Here is a 7,964-nt window from a genome sequence, read left to right on the forward strand (position 1 = left end):
GTATTTTCCATCTATGGTATAAAGTTAAATACATGTTTTATTGAATTTTTTATGTATTGTTATAACATTTAATGTTAAATTTTAAAATAAATGTATCTCAAAGTGAATTCTGATGTGGTCTAGCTCCCAAGAGAAACCTTTTTCTTCTATACCTCTAATTTAATGCCCTAGCTGACAGTGGGCATTTCTCAGTGGTGAGCTATAAAATATTTAGCGCAATAAGAAGGGTCCTTTAAATTTGTTTTTTGAGATATATATATATATATATATATATACACACACACAAAAAAATGTCTTCCACCCCGCGCTCACCACCAGCAGCAATATGGAGAAAGTCCCTGTTAGTGAACTGTCAAAGAATAACATAAACAAAAACAATAACCAATTGCGCTTGGTATAACTTTAAAACACTCAGATTTTAGTATTTCCAGTAGCTGTTCTTCCACGGTGTGGATTCTTATAACTGGTATCACCTGCAAGTATACCCTCACACAAGAGAACGCACCCGAACAAAAAGACGGCCAGAATGGCCTAAATTAGATATGATACCAATTTGTTTTTATTAAAAAAACATATAGAATTCCATAAATTCATATGAACATTTTTTTTTACAGATAAAAGGTTCCATACATTCATATAAACATTCTTAAAAGAAAAACATCCAGATACAGTCAATAGGTTTTCTGTTCAAGCCTTTAAAGAACACCCTCACCCTTATAGGTGTATATTCTGTAGGGTGTATTAATGAACTAGATAAGAGACCGTAACGGATTCGACCCAACGCGTTTCGTCAGAACGACATCATCAGGGGTTTCTGTATGGTATCACTAAAACATAAAACGGGTGATTGGATGGTCCTTTAAAATTTCTAGGATGATTTTTATATACACACATATATGCATATACACATAGGGAAGGAAAATGGAGGAGAAAATGGAGAAGGAAATATATACATACCAAAAAAAGGAAGGAACAAAGGCCTTCATGGATATAAAACATCCATAGCCCATATATATAGGACCAACTTTTAATAGAGATGGATAATTCACCCAGAATGGTTGTAGGATGGTAAACCCTATGGATATTATTAATTGGTTAGAAGACCATAATTTTAATATTCGGACATATTTTTACTGGGTGCTATCAGGTGTGGTGTCTTATCATATAATTTTATACATACCAAGCATAAACGCATACGCCTTTAAGGGTATTCAGCTAGTTAATGAACCTGGTTGCAGACTCTTTTCAGTTTTTATGCAGGGTCTGTTAAATTTGAACCCTAAAAAATATTTAACAACATTTCAGCTACATATACTTTAAAGTGCAATTATATCACAAACTCCAAAAAAGTGAATAATAAACGGTGTTCAATAAATTTACATATAGTGAATAACTGCACCACTCAGTGTTGATTTCTATAGCATAGAGCTAATTTCATATATAATACTAATAATGGTATCCAATCTCATTACAATTGTGTTTCTTTCAATACCACATAGTTGCATCATATCTAACTCGTTTTCATAATATCTATTTAATATTCATTCCATTCATAATTTGAATACATGATAATACAAAAGATCAGGTGCTCACTTAGATCACAATATCAGTGATTACAATTTAAACATACAAGTCTTACATATTAGACAAATACAGTCCAGTACAATGCATTCCAAATACTTACTGCAGCCACCAGGAAAGAGACACAAGTAACAGCCACATCCAAAATGAACTGGCACAGCACTGAGACTGCTATTTATTCATCTCAGTGCAAGTCTCACTTCCTGTAATTAGTGGCTCTAATTATTAGTTTTTCCTGGATACTGCTCCTATTCTAAACATAATTCCACACTTAAAAGGATTAGAATAATCCCTAGATTTAGGTGATCTTTTTAATTTGAAAGAAAAAAGTGAATTGTGCTTAAAAACAACTTAAAAGTGTCTATGAACTAACTAACAGGTGTGTGGATACTGATTTCCTGCATGTGTTCCACTCAGCAAAGGCTGGAACGCATATGTAAGGAGACAAAAAAAAAAAAAGAAAAGTTTAAATCCTATACTTCATTTATATATTGCTAATGCAAAAAAGCAAATGTTTGTGTTCAATATGCCTATTACCGCTAATCTTTATATCTCCATAGTAAATATCTAAGATTGGTAAAAAGAATTGAAATCCTATATCTTATTTATAATTTGCTAGAAAAAAAGTGTCAAAAACCAAATTGTTCGTGTTCAAAATATATTTTACCACTAATCTAGGTGGAGCACTAGATAAACTATTCTTTTTTGCAACAAATTGTACCATATGTATATATACATATACACATAAAATAAGTATTCAAATGCAGAGTCCAAGGCTGGTACATTTATCCACATATTCTAACATGCTTTTAAAGACACAGTGATCGTATCCTCCGTAATAAAACTTTTTTTTTCCCTTTCCTTATATTGCATTTATTTTCACATCATAGTGTTATTTTACATACATAGTTTTCAAAATAGCCCCATGTAAAATTTGAAAGAAAAAAAAAAAAAAAAAAAAAATGAATGAGAGGGAGAAACAAAAGGGAGGGAATATATTCTGGATCTTAGTTGGAAAGAAGAATCTATAAAATGATGGGAAACTATAGATCTCATAGGAAAGATATTATATCAATGTTCTCATTAAGTCCTCCTGGTACCAACGTGTTTAAATTATAGATCCAATACGTTTCCCTTTTTGATAGAAGAAGGTCCCTATCTCCTCCTCTATCTCCTAGCCGTACGCACTCACGGATTGTAAATGAAAATCCTTTTAAATTCGAATTATGACATTCCAAGAAATGCCTCGGCAGGTTATGACTTGTTACCTTATTTTTAATGCTACGCATATGTTCTTGGATTCTAAGTTTTACAAACCGCTTCGTCTTGCCAATGTAGGACAAATTGCATGGACAAGTAATTCTATAAATGACATACTGTGAGTTACAGTTAACCAACTCTTTCAGTTTGTATTCCAAGCCATTATCCAATAGCCACACAAACGGTTTCTATTCCATGTGTTTGCAGCAAATGCAATGTCCACATGGAAAACAACCTCCCTTTTTCTTCAGTGAAAGAAATGTATCTGGTCCAGATGTGGATACTTTAGTAGATTTAAGTTTACTTGGGGCCAGAATGCTTTTCAAATTCTTTGCCCTTCTGAAAATAACTAGGGGTTTTGGAGGGAGAGAGGGTCCCAACACTGGATCCTTTAACAGGATATTCCAATGTTTCTCCAATGTTTTTTTCACCATCCAATTTTCTTTGTTATATTGAGTAATGAATGGTCGACTTTGAAAGTGTTTTTCTACTTTCTTTCTAGTATTATTCGATAGGAGACTCGGTCTATCTTGTTTCAATGCTCTGTCAATCGCCTCCTCTATTTTTAAAGCATTGTAACCTCTTGACAGGAAGCGTTCTTTTAGAATCTCCGTTTGAACCAGAAAGTCGTTGACATTACTACAATTTTTCCGAAGCCTCAGGAATTGTGCATAGGGGACATTCTCAATCCAATTTCGATGGTGACAACTTGTAGATGGTATAAAACTATTAGTGTCCACATCTTTGAAAAAGGTTGAGGTCTTAATATTTTCATTTACTGTACTTTCCAATTTAATGTCTAAGTAATCAATTGTAATCGTGTCTGTTCTGTGAGTAAATTTCAGATTGAATTGGTTTTGATGGATAGCTTCTATAAAAGAGGCTATACTTTGTGAGTCACCATTCCATACAAAAATCAAATCGTCAATATAGCGCCTATAGAATCTAATATTTTCTGTAAAGAAAGGGGAACCATAGACAAAAGTGTTCTCCCACTCCCCCATCAGCAGGTTCGCATACGATGGGGCAAATTTTGTCCCCATTGCAGTCCCCTGCTGTTGGAGGTAGTGGGCATCTCCAAACTGGAAATAATTGTGTCGCAGAATATATTCAATACTGTGTAGGATAAACTCAGTTTCTCCCACAGTTTTTTCCAAATCAATTTCCAAGGTTTTCTTGACTGCAAGGACCCCCTTATCGTGCGGAATTGACGAATAGAGGGCTTGGACATCGATTGTAAGCCAAGTGTCCCCTTCTCTCCATATATAGTTTTCCAATTCCTGTAGTAAACTAGTAGAGTCTTTCAAAAAAGATGGCAACCTTTTTACATAGTGTTGTAGTTTGAGGTCTATATAGTGTGACAAATTTGAGGTCAAAGTTGATCCCCGAAATTATGGGCCTCCCTGGGGGACATTCACGATTTTTATGCATCTTTGGAAGGTGATAAAAAATTGGTACTGTTGGATGTTTTACAAACAGATAATCATATTCCGTTTGGCAGATTACATTTTTTTTCCTAGCATCAAAGAGTAACATATAAAGTTCTTCCTGAAAATGTGCAGTGGGATCTGAACTTAATTTAAGGTAGGTTGATTCGTCATCCAGAATTCTACCCGCCTCAGCTAGGTATGAATCTCTTTCCTGGATGACTACACCTCCTCCCTTATCTGCACTGCGGATGACTAAGTTATCATCTTTCTTTAGAAGGGAGAGTGCTTTCTTTTCTTGAGGTTTCAAATTAGAAGTAAACTTGTCTGGTTTTACCTTTAATTTTCTAAATTCATCCTTAACTGAATCAAAAAAGATTTCCAAATGGCTACCCCTTGATTCAACTGGGTAGAATTTAGATGGAAGGGCCACTACAGGTTTCTGTTCAGTAATTCTAGACATAGCAGGGGTTGGATTTTTAAAAAAATGCCTTTGCACTGTTAGATTTCTTATATATTTATTCAAGTCAATATAAAGATCAAATTTATTGACATGTGCGTCTGGAGCGAATTTTAGGCCTTTACCTAAAACCGTTGTTTGAGCACTCGATAATTGTCTCTTGGAGAGGTTGAAGAGTCCAACCTCTGATTCTCCACAAGATGAAAAAGTGGCCTTCTTCTCTTGTTGTTTGGCGAGTTTTCTCCCCCCTCTCTTTCCTCTCCTATAAAAAGACCTCTTTTTCGTCCCTGTTGTAGATCTTTCCATGGACCCTCGTCTAAAAAACGTTGTCGAAAGACATTAGGGGACTGAGATCTCCCAACATCATGTCTTTTCCTATAAGACGGATATCTATCTCTCCAATGGTTTTGGTAAGAGGTAGTTCCATCTCTTTTTCTTCCATAATGGGGAGAATAATTAGAGGACCGTCTCCTTCTATTTTGCCAATTATCCCTTTTATAATTCTCTGTATATATAGGAGCATGTCTATATTGATCACATCTGCTCCTACGTTCAGGCTCTTCATTACCTCGTTTTGAAAATTGATTGACGAATTTGGAATCTGTATTAGACCAACTAAATATTTTATTGTTTACATAATCATTTTTATCCCTAGAAATTTTTTTTTGTTTTCTATAGATAATTTCATCCTCAACTGCGTCTAGTTTCTCCTGTAGGTCAGTTACATCTTTTTTAAACTCCTCACTGTTTTCAAATTTAGTAAGAGTAGTTTCTAATTGGTTAAGTTCAACTTCAAGTTTATTTAACTCCTTCTTTTCAGTTGCTAATAGAGTCATGAGTTTTATGGAACAGTCCTCCAAAATGGAGTTCCAGTTTTTCATAAAACCCTCATCAAGGTTACCAAAGGTTGGTGTTTTAATCATTCTTAGCCCCCTAGGGACTCGACCCACTTCTATGTATTTTTCTAGCGTTATCACATCGTACCAATTCTTAAGTTCTTTGATCGCTAGTTTCTCTATCAGATTTAATTGTGGATAATAATAATCCGCATCCTCCTCCATATCTCCTTCCACATATTCCTCTGAAAAAATATTTCTACATTTTTGAGGTCTTTTAGACCTATCCCTAAAAATAGGCATTATTTGGCAGCAGGAAAAGACAACAGAAAAGATACACAAATACAAAAAAATGTCTTCCACCCCGCGCTCAACCCACCAGCAGCAATATGGAGAAAGTCCCTGTTAGTGAACTGTCAAAGAATAACAAACAAAAACAATAACCAATTGCGCTTGGTATAACTTTAAAACACTCAGATTTTAGTATTTCCAGTAGCTGTTCTTCCACGGTGTGGATTCTTATAACTGGTATCACCTGCAAGTATACCCTCACACCAGAGAACGCACCCGAACAAAAAGACGGCCAGAATGGCCTAAATTAGATATGATACCAATTTGTTTTTATTAAAAAACATATAGAATTCCATAAATTCATATGAACATTTTTTTTTACAGATAAAAGGTTCCATACATTCATATAAACATTCTTAAAAGAAAAACATCCAGATACAGTCAATAGGTTTTCTGTTCAAGCCTTTAAAGAACACCCTCACCCTTATAGGTGTATATTCTGTAGGGTGTATTAATGAACTAGATAAGAGACCGTAACGGATTCGACCCAACGCGTTTCGTCAGAACGACTTCATCAGGGGTTTCTGTATGGTATCACTAAAACATAAAACGGGTGATTGGATGGTCCTTTAAAATTTCTAGGATGATTTTTATATACACACATATATGCATATACACATAGGGAAGGAAAATGGAGGAGAAAATGGAGAAGGAAATATATACATACCAAAAAAAGGAAGGAACAAAGGCCTTCATGGATATAAAACATCCATAGCCCATATATATAGGACCAACTTTTAATAGAGATGGATAATTCACCCAGAATGGTTGTAGGATGGTAAACCCTATGGATATTATTAATTGGTTAGAAGACCATAATTTTAATATTCGGACATATTTTTACTGGGTGCTATCAGGTGTGGTGTCTTATCATATAATTTTATACATACCAAGCATAAACGCATACGCCTTTAAGGGTATTCAGCTAGTTAATGAACCTGGTTGCAGACTCTTTTCAGTTTTTATGCAGGGTCTGTTAAATTTGAACCCTAAAAAATATTTAACAACATTTCAGCTACATATACTTTAAAGTGCAATTATATCACAAACTCCAAAAAAGTGAATAATAAACGGTGTGTTCAATAAATTTACATATAGTGAATAACTGCACCACTCAGTGTTGATTTCTATAGCATAGAGCTAATTTCATATATAATACTAATAATGGTATCCAATCTCATTACAATTGTGTTTCTTTCAATACCACATAGTTGCATCATATCTAACTCGTTTTCATAATATCTATTTAATATTCATTCCATTCATAATTTGAATACATGATAATACAAAAGATCAGGTGCTCACTTAGATCACAATATCAGTGATTACAATTTAAACATACAAGTCTTACATATTAGACAAATACAGTCCAGTACAATGCATTCCAAATACTTACTGCAGCCACCAGGAAAGAGACACAAGTAACAGCCACATCCAAAATGAACTGGCACAGCACTGAGACTGCTATTTATTCATCTCAGTGCAAGTCTCACTTCCTGTAATTAGTGGCTCTAATTATTAGTTTTTCCTGGATACTGCTCCTATTCTAAACATAATTCCACACTTAAAAGGATTAGAATAATCCCTAGATTTAGGTGATCTTTTTAATTTGAAAGAAAAAAGTGAATTGTGCTTAAAAACAACTTAAAAGTGTCTATGAACTAACTACCAGGTGTGTGGATACTGATTTCCTGCATGTGTTCCACTCAGCAAAGGCTGGAACGCATATGTAAGGAGACAAAAAAAAAAAAAAAAAAGTTTAAATCCTATACTTCATTTATATATTGCTAATGCAAAAAAGCAAGTGTTTGTGTTCAATATGCCTATTACCGCTAATCTTTATATCTCCATAGTAAATATCTAAGATTGGTAAAAAGAATTGAAATCCTATATCTTATTTATAATTTGCTAGAAAAAAAGTGTCAAAAACCAAATTGTTCGTGTTCAAAATATATTTTACCACTAATCTAGGTGGAGCACTAGATAAACTATTCTTTTTTGCAACAAATTGTACCATATGTATATATACACATAAAATAAGTATTCGAA

The 7,964-nt window shown here is 34.1% G+C and overlaps 1 long non-coding RNA gene across 1 annotated transcript; it reads right to left on the bottom strand.

The window, feature by feature from the left end:
* Positions 1-589: 589 nt before the first annotated feature.
* On the bottom strand, positions 590-7,481 carry LOC135050886 (uncharacterized). Its single transcript, XR_010241900.1, has 6 exons — positions 7,312-7,481; positions 6,806-6,904; positions 6,583-6,700; positions 1,181-1,279; positions 958-1,075; positions 590-827 (listed from the first exon to the last, which is right to left on the bottom strand). It is a non-coding gene; the product is annotated as an uncharacterized LOC135050886 (long non-coding RNA).
* Positions 7,482-7,964: the final 483 nt, after the last annotated feature.

Source organism: Pseudophryne corroboree, chromosome 2 (assembly GCF_028390025.1).
Source record: "Pseudophryne corroboree isolate aPseCor3 chromosome 2, aPseCor3.hap2, whole genome shotgun sequence".
NCBI classification, from domain to species: domain Eukaryota; kingdom Metazoa; phylum Chordata; class Amphibia; order Anura; family Myobatrachidae; genus Pseudophryne; species Pseudophryne corroboree.